The following is a 14,467-nucleotide window of genomic DNA, read 5'->3' as shown; positions in this document are numbered from 1 at the left end:
AAGGAATGAAAGACGTAGGCTTATAAAAACAAAAATATACAATACCTCAATGCCTCTGTAACAACTACATAAGTGCAATCTATCTAATGCAATTATAGCAATGTCATGATTTTAATTACAATAACGTGTTTTGGAATGCTAAGTGAGAAATATGGTTAATATAGACAATCAAAACATACACAATTTTTCATTATTTAAACATGGATGGCAACCACTGATGTTGCTTTACTGATGTTCTGCTTAAAAGTACAAAACCAGATGGCTAACTACACAGACATGCCAAGTCACAACAACCAGTTTGTCTGACAGAATAGGTTTCTGTGGATGTGGTTAATAATTGAGGTGCTGAACACACAAAACCATTTATCCACTCCACTATGCTTACTGCAATGGGTTTGAGTCAGTGAAATAAAGTTCTGGTGCTTTCAATCGTTTTCTAACTTTTCCCCTTAAGTCAGGCATTTGGTAATAGGACTGAAAAGAAAAGAAAATGTCAGAGCGTAACAGAACCTTCCAGAGCCTCAGATTACTCGTCTTTACTCTAGCTTACCTTTGCTATGGATGCTTTTGTAAAGTGGGAAATGGTTACTCCTTTAAAAATATATCTTCCTAAACTACTTTTGGCCGCAAAACCATAAATAGAACCGTATTTAGTAAAATGATCATTTACTGCAGAGTCATAAAAATCCAAACTCCACAATTTTCTTGCTAATCCAGTGATCCATGTAATATGTGTGTACATATAATAGATGCATTGAGGGACTATCATATCCTAGACAATAAACAAATGTTTTTCATCCAATTTAAGTATTTATTCTATAGCAGCATCTGCTTAGTGAAGAGCATTAGATCTGATGCAAAAACACTGGGGTTTGGAGCTAGACTTTCATGACTTTATGTTGCATTTGGGCTCCAGTTTTCTCATCTATAAAATAAGGAGGTTAGGATGCACTGCATAGAGTAATTACATAGGAAGATAAAGTGAATTTTTTTCTTTTTTTCTTTGCACTTAGTAGAAAGAGTTTAAGGTTCCAGGCAAGCTTAAAGAGAGAGAGAGAGAGAGAGAGAGAAAGAAAGAGAGAGACAGAGAGAAAGAAAGAAAGCTACTTTGAATCCCAGTCTTTAATAACCGTGGTGAGTTCCTGTAGTGTAAATGGCACTTGAAGCTCCATATTGGTCACAGACCAGTCCTAATGCAGGCAATGCTTCTTTTCTTTTTAAAGACAATGAGTATGAGGGCAGCCAGAAGATAAAGGCGCTCTCTCAAGTAACAGTAGCAACTGAAGGAAGCTTGAGTCTGAATATGGAGTTATGGAAATGTGAGGACCTGTGGAGGTTACCCCCACATATGCTCATGAGTATGCCACAATCTAGAGCTGTGATGATGACAACCATAAAGGAAGAACACTGTCATAGCAAGGAAGTCATGAGGAAGACTGACATCAGCTTCTCTGCCTCCTCTTATATCCATCATTGGAAATTTGATAAGTAAGTTAGTTTCCCTCCCTTTAACTTCTGTCTAGGTCATCAATCAAACACGTAGAGAAGGAAGCATTGTATACTTTGCTCAAAACCTTCATGAGGAGGTGTGGTGTGCAGTGAGTTCACTAGGCAAGGGAGAATTTAAAAATTGAATCTGATATAAGTACACTGAAGGAATTCTCTTAGACATTAAAAAGCATAATATGCTCCAAAAATTACACTTAAGGATAATCATGGGCTTTTACAGAGGAATGAGGAAGAATTGGGAGGAAGTGATAAACAGGGGCCTCATGACAGAAGACTGGAGTTTTACACTCTAGAGTTCACGACTTTCTTTTATAGCAACAAAGAGTAGGCATGCCATGCTCTGGAAACTATGCAGCCACAGGAATAAAAACAGAAGAATGCTTACAGTCAATATGTATCTTCACCTATAACTCACCAGTGGTAAAACGAAAAGTGACATGGAGGGGAGAAACTGACATAGTAAGTCAGTTGAGTGAAATTGACCACCAGAATTATACACACAGCAGGTAGTTTCAGGAAAATAAATTATCACAGGAAATAATAGGTGTTCTTAGTACCAGACATAACAATTGCTCAATTCTATTCAAAGAGAATAGCAATTCAGCTTTAAAAGAATATGTAAAAGAATTGTATTTGATATGAAATTCAAGAAAAGGAAATAAGCATAGCAGTTATAAAACAATATGGTATGTATAGATTCATGTCACTCAACCAGAAATCTTACTAGGGATTAGTGAGCCATCACAAATCATTAAGTCCATAATTTTGTACTGTTAAAGCTTATAGCAAGCTTAACACACACACACACACACACACACACACTCACACACACACACCTACATACCTAACTAGAACCAGCCACCAAGATCTCCCAGACACCTGATGCTGATGAGTAAGTAGTATTGTTTCCTAGAGGTTCAATTCCACACTGGCCCTTCTTTAGTTTTTCACTTGACCTTTTCTTCTTCTCAAATTGATAGTGAAGAAAAGCAAGGTAAATGAGCCATTTGTTTTTGGCAAAGCACATTTACTATAAGGTCTGCCAAGTTCAAAGCTGAAAATGCACCAGCTGTTTGCACAAAACATGTGCCAGTGAATTCCTTCATGGCTGACAATATGTTTTTTCTCTCAGCTTCAGCACCCCTGACCAAGGTATTTATTTCCACAGCTGTCAGTTCAACCTAGAGTTGAAAGCTACAGGCACACTCAATAAAGGTACTGCTCTCGAGAAGGAAGTCTAGTTGGGGGAAATCTACATGGGGATGGAAAGGAGCATTCCTGTGATGTGGGTAGATGGGACATTTCATGTCCTGAATATTTGCAGATGTGTCTGCTACTTGTGGCAGAGCAGAGCACACCAAGTCCAATCATAATCCTAGAACTGCAAGATACCTTGGCTTAAAGAAGGCATGTGTGTCCCTGTTGCTGGTCATCTATGGCTGCCATGGCAACAGTAGAAGTAGCTAACCCTGAGAGTTTGTCTTGGACAGCATGGATATTTCACATCAACCTGGCAGCTGTGATGGGAGCAGAGCCAAAAGCATTTGTGGAAGTTGTCCAGCAGGGACAATGGCTACTTTCTGGAAAGGGAGCCGCCGGCATATGGAGAGAAACATCTGAGCCTCAAAATGTAAAGGAATTCCGTGTGGATAGCTGGAATTAATAGGGCTAAAGGACACATGAGTAATCTCAAAAAAAAAAAAAATCAAGGCATTGGAAGGCAGATAAAGAGATTTTTTTTTAATCTTTGTCATTTAACCTCAAAAATATCTGAGAACAAAATACATGGGGACAAAATGATCACAATACTCATAGAGCTTATTGTTTGCATCTCATCCTAAATTAAACATCAGCGAGGCTGGACTACTGCAAGTCTTATTTATAGAAGTAGGCTGAAAATCAAAATGGTAAAATCATATGCTCTGTGAGCAAACCTGGTCTTAAAAGTGGGAAAAAGTCGAGCTGTGCACATTAGGAATTAAATACTGGTAATAAATTATCCCTTCCTCCATCACAGCCAGGAGTAAACATAGAAGGAAAAAGGATTTCACCTTAGTCCACCACAGATTTTTCTCAAGCATAGAGCAGCATTAATTCTGTCCACTTTAGAGAACTATTAGGGGCAAGAAATACTATTACATGAGCGGTAATAATGTTAAAATGAACAGAAACAACCATTATTACACATTCATTAACTGATAATATTATAATGTGTATGTAGTATTATCTTAGTTACTTTGCTATCACTGCAGTAAACACCATGAACAAAAGCAGCTTGGGGGAAGAGTATAATACTTCATATTACACTTTTACATCACATTGCATCACTGAAGGAGGTCAAGGCAGAAACTAAAGGCAGGATCTGAAGCAGAAGCCATGGAAGAATGCTGTCTCTTGTTTGCTCCTCATGGCTGGCTCAGTCTGCTTTCTTACTGGACCCAGGAGCACCTGCCTAGGGGTGGCACCATCCATAATGGGCCTTCCCACATCAATCACTTATTGAAATGATACCCCAAGAGATTTGCCTACAGGCCAATCTGATGGAAGCATTTTCTTAATTAAGGTTCTCTCTTCCCATATGACTCTCGGGTTATTAAATTGACAAGGACTAGCCAGCACAAATATGTCATGTAATAGTCAACACAACCATTCAATATAAGTGTCATTTAAAAACTTCAGTTTTACAAATGAGTGTATGGAATCTAGGGTAAGTCTCTTACTCTAGATTAAGCTACTATTAAGAGCTGATGCCTGGAGTTGGCATTTCTGAATACTTGCCTCCTCCATTGTGAGTGTTTTAATGTCTCCAGATAATGTTCTACCAGGAAAGCAAAGAGAAAGAAGTAAGAATAATAGTAAGTTCAAGTTTCAGATCACGATCACATTTGGGGCAATGATGAACTGACCAACAGCTGTTAGTTCAGACCTCACCTATTTCTGCTGTAACTGCAGAACTAAAGCAACAAAATAGACACATGGAACCTAAGCACAACCAGCGAAGGTTTAGGAAAGGGTGTTGTTGACCTGCTGTTTGCACCTCTGGAAGCTATAGCTGATTCCAAGGAAGTCTATAATGTAAAAGGGTTTCAAGTGTGTAAGTCTCGGGATAAACAGAATGCATTCCAGTGGTTCTGAATATGTCTTTCTGGTTTTCTAATAACTTGTACATACAGAAAACTGCTAACTGAAAATCCAAAATTACAGACTGTCATGTTGGTGTCTCTCTTGAATACACATCCTTCTAAGGTAGAAGACAGTCTAGGCTTAATATAGCATCCAAACACCATTATCCAAGGTACCTCTATGTGCCTGCTCACACATGAAATAGAAAGGATTCAGAGTTGTTTATAGAAAGAACTTACTAGTCGTGTAGGAAAGAAAACATGCAAACAACCAACTAAGGGAAATGTCAAAAGTGTTGTGATAGAAGAACCTACTCAGAGCTAGAGACACAGTAAAACTAAGTCACTAGAAGAAAGTCACAGGGAGACTGCCAGTAAAAGGTGACTTTATAGCTAGCTGTCAAAAGAGCATTCTTTCAGATCACTGGAAGAATACGCAAGCATCACCGCACTGGACAAGAAGAGGAAGAAAAAGCATGCGTGTACAAATAGTCTATATCTTTTTTAACCTAAAAAAAATAAACAATTTTCAAATACAAAGTATCTGAGCATCTCCTTCTATCTAGAGCTGAAGACATCCCTGTACTTTTAAAAATCCATTTGCAGAAACTTGGAAAAGCTCTCATTGAGAAATATTTACCAACAGATACGTGGGCTGACATGGAAATTATAAGATATGTCAGGAGGCATCTGCAGAGCAAACAAAATCTTCAAATTGTGTTTTCATTGTTTTCTGGCACCTGAATTGAGCTGTTTACTTAACATTATTAGGCCCTACCAGTTGTCATGTGCTTCTCAAAGGCATTGGGAATCTCTTAAAGAATCATCATCCAAAAATACGATTTCACTCAGTTTACATCCTTAAAGAAGGAGATAAAAATAAAACAAAAGAAAAAGGCATAGTGTAGTTCTATCATGACAAGTTGGAGCATTGTGTATGCAGCTAAAATGAGCTTACTTGGAAAAAAACAATAATGCTCTCAAGCAACAATTAGAAACTCCAGATGAAGCCCAAGGTAAATCAAGCATCCTTGGATTTGAGGATGACTGCACCCAGATCACAGGGACAATGGTACCTCAGAGAACTGGCAGACAAGTGTTGGTCGTTTGTTCTCTCAGAGCAATTCCTGGAATAGGAATAGACGTGCAGTCAAGTAGTGAGTCACACACATCTTTTATGTATGAAGACAGGTCCTGGTTCTCTGTGTGTTTTAGTCTGAGCAACAGGCACTAAAAAATTAGCATACTTTCACTATATCGTGTAGCTATTTCCTCCAAATGGAAGCATTTCTGATGGAGGGAGGTTCATAAGACTCAGAGAGTTAATGAAATTTTGGACACTTACGAAGTACAGAAGGCTACAAGATTCACAAGTTTCTTCTTCATGTTTATGAAAGCTATGAGAACTTGCTAGGGAAGAAAACACTCTCCCAATCTGTAAGATGGGTAATGAAAATTTACGATTCAGATTCCATGAATCATTAGTCATGAGGCAGTAGACTTGTTTTTGAATCACCCATATAGTGGATATTTACCCACACTCCTGTCAGTTACCCCAGTGAACCCACTAGACACTGAGAAAAGATTTGGGAGGAATTGCATCTCTGGTCTGTCATATGCCTCAGGATAATGCTCCCTTTAGTCCATCACTGGTGTCCTCTCTGAGGTGAACAGACATTTATTCTTATCTGCACCTGTACACCTCAGGCCACTGCAGTCCTTTGTGTCTGACTCATAAGAGCCATGGCTTCTGTTAAGCAAAAGAGAAGCAAACAATGTCTTTTGTCTCACAGTGTCTTTTGTCTCTGATGGGACAAAAGACACACAGAAATTGAGGTTGTGAATATATCTAGGACATAAGGATTCTCAGTCCCAAAGAAGAGGGCAGTCCAGAAATGTAGGTCAGATCCTGGTGGACTTGAGACTGCTGTATTTGATTAAACCACAGAGAAAAAAAGCTAAATGAGAATTAGTGAAAAAGTACAGTAAGAAAAGCTACTGCTCTATACAATGTGGAGAAACTCAGTGGGCAGAGTGCTTACCAAAGGACCTAGCTGAATTCTCTGCAACTTCCTAATCTGAACAGTGAGTGGCACACAGGCCTGTTACCCCTGCAGGAAATTCAGGAACTTGGTGTTTGCGCCATAGTTCGGTGGGTAGGACAGTCTCGCAGGTATCTTTCTAATACCAGAGGACCTGGGGTGAGAATGACCTGATCTCCTCCACTTTATTGAAATCACTGTCACGCTCCCAGTTAAAATTCTCCATCCACAGAATGAGAGGGAAATCCAGATTTCCCTCTAGTCGTGTTCAGATGCTTGGGCTATGTTAAGATCCCTTTTTGCACATTCAGTACAATTCTGATTAGTATTTTAGTTCTCGTGGTATTGATATTTTAATAGAGCATTTTATTTTTCTCTATGTATCTGTATTTTAAATGGAATAAGTATATCTTGTGGTGATGTGAACAATATTAATACAACTTGTCTATATGCTAGGGAAGTATGCATGGCTTTTCCCTTCTTATCCGGAAGATTTACGCTTATTCAATGGGAAGTTAGTTGATCTCACATCTCGCTTTGTTTGCTGTTTCCTCCTGACATTTCTCTATTGCTGTCTTGGGCATTATGAGAAGCACAAGGTTTCAGATGATTTTATTCCCCTCAATGTTGCTCTCCCCCGTGTTTCACCTTCCTGATGTTTTGTTGTTTTTCTAAGGAAAACTCTCCCTCACTTTCCCTTCTTCCACCCATGCCCATCTGTCAGTTGTCATAGGTCACTCACCAGCCCAGTAGAACAGGATGGGAGAGGAATGGCAGAAAGGTCATTGCAGTTGTGAGTCAGTCTCTGCTGGAGGTGGGCATTACGGTTTCAATTCATGGACATCACATTGCCTTTGCGGTGATTATGCTGTGCTCCAGATGTTCTGTCCTCAACATGCTTTCTGTCCCTCATTCACAGGTAAAGAGTGTTGTTTGCTTCATGTCTGCACTGGACAGTGTGGTTCTTCGAGAAGTTTAATGTTTGACTCCACAGGGAACATAAAGAAGAGGGTTGTAGATGAGGCTTTCTGCTTTCTCTTTCTACTATGCCTGTCCTTGCCCACCCTATACAACCTCCTGTCCTGTTTTCCTTCTGAACTCTCATATAAGCATCCAGTGAAGTTGTGGACAGAGGGCAAGATACTTGTCTCCTCCCACCACTCTGCAGTTCTCATACTCATGTAGGAATCAAAGCCAGGTCTTAATATTTCCTCAAAAAATTTAACTGGATTCTTCTGGCGGGGTTTTAGTAGGACTGGCATCAGTATCAAGAGAAAATAAAATGCTCATGCTACTGTCTCTTTTTTATGTGAACATCTTTCTTTATATTTTAAAATAGTTGGTTGTCTCCATTCTGATGAGTCCAAGGACAACTTTGAATTTGTAGATCCTCTATCTCTTTATTGAAAGGAAAGGAATGATGTTCTTTCAACTTTTATGTCCCAGTTATAAACCAGAACATAACTGTGTTTTACTTTTGGGGTTTTTTTAAGCCATCGTAATATACAGCTCTTTTGCATATGGGAAGAAATAGCTATATATAAAGCAGTAAGCTATTGTTTGGTATATAACTACTTTTTTTGAACTTTCTATATTTAAATGCCCTCATTACAAATATATAATTGTTAGAGGTGGGAAATATGGTACTTAACTTGGATTAATCATTCCACATGATATACAAATTAAACATCAGGTTATTCTTGTGAAACGGCAGAAATTCATGAAATGAATGTCTGCTTGGACATTAATTGTGCTACCACATGATAGAAGACTTTAAAATTAGATATTGTAAAATCCTGTTTTCAGTGGGAATTATTTAGTTGGAGAAAGTTGTCCTTCTCAAATTTCACTAAATAAGTAGTGAAATTAAATTCTAAAGTAATTTTATCTTAGGTGTCCTAAATCACTGGTTCTCACCCTGTGGATCATGAAAGAATGACCCTCACACAGGGGTAGCCGAAGACAATAGAAAACACATATATTTACATTATGATTAATAACAGTAGTGAAATTACAGCTGTGAAGCAGCAACAGAATAATCCTATGGTGGGGGTCACTACAGCATGCGGAACTGTGTTAAAGGGTCACAGCATTAGGAAGGCAGAGAACCACTGTCCTAAATGGTGACTAACTAGCTTATATTTGTCCTAAGTAAACACAGATTAGAAACTTAAGATTAAAATTTAGGAAAGTTTAGTTTGAATACATTATCTGTGACAAGGCTTTCTTGAATACTTGAAAACAGAGGGAATGGGGGACAATGGGCTTGTTAAACACGGACCAGTCTCCTGTGAGATAAAAGACTTGTTTATAATTAGTTTGATAGTGATGAAAAAAGACTTTTAATTAGATTTTTTAGCACAAAATGGGGAAGGATAGCTTTGGGGTCTGTAGCCTTGAAGAGCTAAGCCATTTGCTTCTAGCCAGCTATCCCCAACACATGATTTGCAAGTTAAATGTCGCCAGCTGATGACATGTGGCACTTCTCACTTCCTTAAATATCTTACTGAAAATGAGTTTGCTGCTCTGCCACTTGGCTAAATACTAAATGCTCTCAAATGCTGAGCTTGGGTTTTTAGAAGTCACGGCAACTGCTGCCGTTTTTCCCTTAGCAAACAAATCTAAGAAAAGGAACCATGATCTAAGAGTCTGGCTCGCGTGTTAGCGCCCTGTGGTGTGATTCTGCCTTAGACACATTTGATCCCTGAGATGTTCACAAGTTTACAATTTTAAATTTCTCTTCATGATTTTAGCGTAATGAGGTAGAGAGGACAAAAAGCCACTTCCCTCAGTTTCGGTTTGTATCTGAGGGAAGAGGGAAATGCTCTAAAAATGAAGCCAAAATCCTATTTGAATCCATCATGTGTCAAATGTCAGTAGAATTGAGGCTTTCACTACAGCCGTTCTCAAATATCTCAACCACCAGCACATTGCAGAGTAATGCAGCCTTAATCCCAGTAGCCTACAGCTGCAAAATTGTTTCTCTCAAGGTTTTAGGCTAACAGCTACAGGGTTTTCTTTAGAATTATTGATCCAAACAGGCTTTAGTTGAGACCATACCATTTCTTCAGGCCTTTTAATTACTCAGCTTCCATTAGCTTCCACTAGAATCTTCAAATCAGTTTAGTAAGAGCTAACACAATTAAACTGCATAAGCCAGATCACTGGAAGACGATACACACACACACCTGACCAGTCATACCAAAATTTGTCTATCTGTAATCCTCATGCTTAGCTGTAAAAGGACAATGTGGGGCTATTAGATTAGAAATGATATACTCTATTGATCCCTAATTTTTTGAAGAGTTGTTTGAATATCCTATCTGCCTACACCTTTGAAAATGGCTATCCAATGTTTAGCAACCAAGGCCCACTCTCTTTAGATAACACTTTGATTTGACATCATAGTTATGTCCTTCTTTACAGCAAATAGTCAGAATTGTATCACACCAAGATCAAATTTTAAGCCCGTTTTTTTTTTTTGTACTATATCCACACTCTATAAAGCAAAGCCCTATTGCACCCCTTAAACCAGATGGCATCCATTAAACATTCCATTATGATAGGATTTCTAAAGAGTATGCTGTCATCGGATAACGAACAATTAAGGTCAATTAACAGGCACATGAAAACTGAAATGCTTGTAGAACATGGAATGTAATCAGGATTTTTAGAAAAACTGAACTTTCTAGCCTAATCCATGAAAACATAGCTGATTTTAAACCATACCTTAGGAACTGAGGTCTCTCCCCATGTTAAAAATTAAGTTTTTAATCACTGGTTTGTGGCAAGATAAAGAAATGAAGTGATAAAAGATAGGAAAATTCCATAAACTTGATCCCGGCTCATTAACAATTAGCATACTGGGTTGTTTACAGTGGGTGAATATTGATCTCAGCCCATAGATTTGCTTTTAATATTCTAAAATTTCCGATAATGTGTTTTCCTAGCTACTGAGGCTTCGGATGATTCAATTTTTAGTTGTAAAGGATTCTCTAAACCCTAAAATAAAGTCTTTCAGGGCTCTTCATACCATCAACATCATTAGTGACCAGAAAAGTTTTATTCTAACTCAAAGATATGTGACTACGTACATGCATATATATGTACATATGCTTGTGTGTGTGTTTCTGTGTGTATGTGTATGTGTCAGAACATGTGTGCTCACATGTGCATGTGCATGCTAAATAACCACTGAAGAATTCTAAGTACTTGGGTGTACAATCCAAATTATTCCTCGCTTTAGGAGACAGATTCTGAACACAGAATTTGCCATGTCTATAGCAGAGAGCTGCTTCCTGCATTAGCTCCCACATTCATGTGCTCCTTTTTCTCCTTAGTCTCCACCATTTTTTATGTTCCTATAATGTGTTCTATTCTCATGAAGCTGAACATGTCTTATCAGCTGCAATGAGTCATGTGACAGGCAACACTGCCCATGCCCTCAGACTCTTGCCCAAGTTGGTAACTCTTCCGTATGCCTTGGTGCTGCAGTGACTGATGGTGTGAGGATGGAGTCCCTCATCTTCCTAGGCACAGCTAGTGCCCTACCAGGGTTCCAGGTGCCGAATCACTGGTGCTGTAGAAACAGTTATTCACCTGTGTACCATTTTTTATCAATTCCATGAAATGTTGCTGCTATGGCACAGACAAAAGGCAAAATTCCAAAAAGTTTAAAGATCTTGCTGTGGCTTTATTGGTGATTCTGCAATCAGCAACATAAGATTCCTCAAAATAAGAGTACTTGTCCCAATGAGCAGAACAGGAGAGAGTGATTCCATAGCCAAAGAAGGACTGAAGGAAGTAGACACAAAAAGTAAATAAATGAACTCGTCACGTCAAACTTTCTTGCCTTATATAAGGCTGGACAATGAGATATAATAAAAACATAACAACTGGCTGCTGTTATGGTATTTAGATTAACATTTTACAAAGATAAAGGCAGAAAAAATCCTTTATTGTGGTGGTGGTTAAAAAATTGGTCTATTTGGAAATTTCTGCTGTTATCTCTCTCCTGATTACCCAGGAGGACAAATGACAACTTTGTTTGGTAACTGTGTGGCTCTTCGGTCTAAGTGGCTCCGTGTAGGTGTATAACATGATTTCCTTAGAACTCAGAAGTTCAGTCCAAAACAATGACCCAGTCTAATTGTTATTTAACAGGTGTTTCTCACAAAATCAACTTCCATTTTAATCACTGCTTAGCAACTGTTTCTCTCCAGCTTGATTGGTCCAACAGTGTTCATCCTCTTCCATACTGTGATCAGTATGGAATCAAGATCAGTCAGGAGGTTTGTCTCAGGATGATGATGCTGGTGAAGAAGATAGGGTCTCTCTCTCTCTCCATGATAATTTCTAAGGTCCCAAATGAGCTGGAAGTTTTCAGGAGCCATCTTACTACCACTGCCTGTCTGAAGGAAGATCCAAGAAGAGGTGTGGTATAATTATGAAGTATGGTCTCCAAAAAAAGTAGCACCGTGTCACTTTTTATATGTAAATACCCTCAGATTAGCTTAAAAATCCAGTTCCTTGGTAGGTGTTACATCTCAAGTGCTCAGTAGTGTGTTCTGACTATTCTATTGAATAATTCAGTATTACTGGCTCCACACCTTGCATTTCTTCAAATCATGGTAGTAGAGAAATAAACAGAGTACTAATTTCATCTTCCATCTGTTTACATTTTGTTCTTGTTTAACCAAAAAGAATGGAAGTGACATTTAAGTTATATCTCTGATCTTTCAGACTAATGATCAGAAACAAGCCTTCAGCCTTTTCCCTATAACCACCGTCAGAAAAGAAGCAAATTACTTCCTGCTCTCCCAATTTCTTCTCATGACCTTTCCTGTTGATAATCAGCCTAACCCTGCCCTTCAGCTATGTACAGAGGAGCATACAAATGGACACATCTGTACAGTAAAAAGAGATCTGGGGCAGGGGTGCAGTTTTGAGTCATCTCAAAACTAATCTCTACTATCAGCAATAACAAGATGTAAACATCAAAGTAGTCAAAATGCATTTTCCTCATTAGCTGCTCACAGTACAGCAGGGGAAGGAGCTGAGTCTCATTCTCATTAGCCTAGAGGAGGCGAGGCAACATACAGCTCCATGGAAACCTGCCAAGTTGTCAACTGTAAGTGCAACAAGCTGTGGCTGCCCGCTGGTAATTCCAGAAGTTGGGAGTCTAGTGACAGGAACCTGTACTTCCTAAAAATTATATTTCCTATAAGTGGTCTTTAGGTATTTGGATAAGACACACAAATCTCCAAGGGACAGAAAAAGGACCATTCAAGACTCTTGAGAACTCCCAAAGAAAGGGACCTAGCATCCTAGGTTTGTCAGTGGTCAGCACAAACCATTGGTTCAGTTTGCTGCTTTCATAAATAGTTTTTCAGACCTGTTTTAAAACCTTTCCAAAGGAGACTAGGTTGACCCAGGGGCAGTTCCTCAGGCTGCCAAGAGGTATGGAGAAGTAGAATCAAATCCCTGCATCGGGATTTGATTAATGTATCTTTACCAAAAGTTCATTTCAATTCTCAATAGGTTTTTTTTCCAGAATACAGAGCGAAACATAAATTGTATAATTTAATTCACAAACACCCTTCTGTTTTTGATATCATTATTCATTTTACAGATTAAAAAAATCAAAGCTCTAAGGGCTTAAATGACTTGTCTGAGACATATATTGAAAAATTAAAAAGTGTATTGCAGCCCAGATTTCTGACTAAAGATTGTGTATTTCCTTGCATCACCCAGAACTTTGTCTCCCTTCAGATCTCCCTAGTTTTTTTTGTGCATGTTTCTGTACTAATTTTTGCAGAAGTGCACATGCCTTTAGATGGCAGGATCCATAAGATTTGAATAAGAAGGGGAAGAAAACCCGCACAAATCATCAGAAATTGTGATTAACAGACAGCAGGTGAGCAAGCTAAAAGTGTGCAACCCGCATCCATTGTCATCTCAGCAAATGCCTTGGTCCCAAAGCTGCTGAAGGGGGAAATTTGATTATCTTTGCTTCCCCAAAAGACTGATAAATCGAATTCAAGCTGCCATTGTTCCAGATACAGCCGACTCTTCTGCAGGATTTTAATCAGCGGCAGCATTATGTAACATATGGGAGTGATTTGGCAGAAAGGAGGCTCCAACTGTCACTGGAACATCCACCCAACATGAAAGGAAAATAATAATATGCAATAATGGTGCTTTCTTATCGAGAGAGCAGCTTCCCTCTGAGAAACTCTGTGGTTTACTGTACTACATCCTTACAACATCCTGATACTCAGGCAGGAAGCCACTTGACTGCAATCTTGGCTGTTTACTGGCTGATTCCAGTAACATTTTAATGTCTTCCATAGCACTTGCTTTATCCCCAGTATAAATCCAGTCCCCCCCCTCTTTCCAAATTCTTCCTTTCTCTTTATTTAATGATTGACTTTTACCCTCACTTCCTTATTTTTCTCCTTTCTTTCTTGTTACCAATTTTCTTCCCTTCTTATTTTATAAATGTCTGGACAAGAAATCAGACTTTATAAAACAATTACATCTACACTTCAGTTATTTTGTCCTATTTTTTCAGAGTAATAGTAAAATGTGTATTTTATTTCATTAATTCACTCCCTTAATCATCAAGACTATATTAAATGACTTTGTGTGGGCACTCAAAATCACATCTCACATAGTCCTTTCCCTCAGGCATGGAAGACAAAGAGCTAACACAATGCAGGAGCAAAGCAGAATCTGAAATGAAGCATCAAGGTTCTTTTGAAATGTCTGTATTTTGTTTATAGTGTACCAGTG

This window comes from Chionomys nivalis, chromosome 3 (assembly GCF_950005125.1).
Source record: "Chionomys nivalis chromosome 3, mChiNiv1.1, whole genome shotgun sequence".
In the NCBI taxonomy this organism is placed as follows: Eukaryota; Metazoa; Chordata; class Mammalia; order Rodentia; family Cricetidae; genus Chionomys; species Chionomys nivalis.
The sequence above is the reverse complement of the archived record's forward strand: the minus strand, read 5'-3'. Positions refer to the sequence as shown.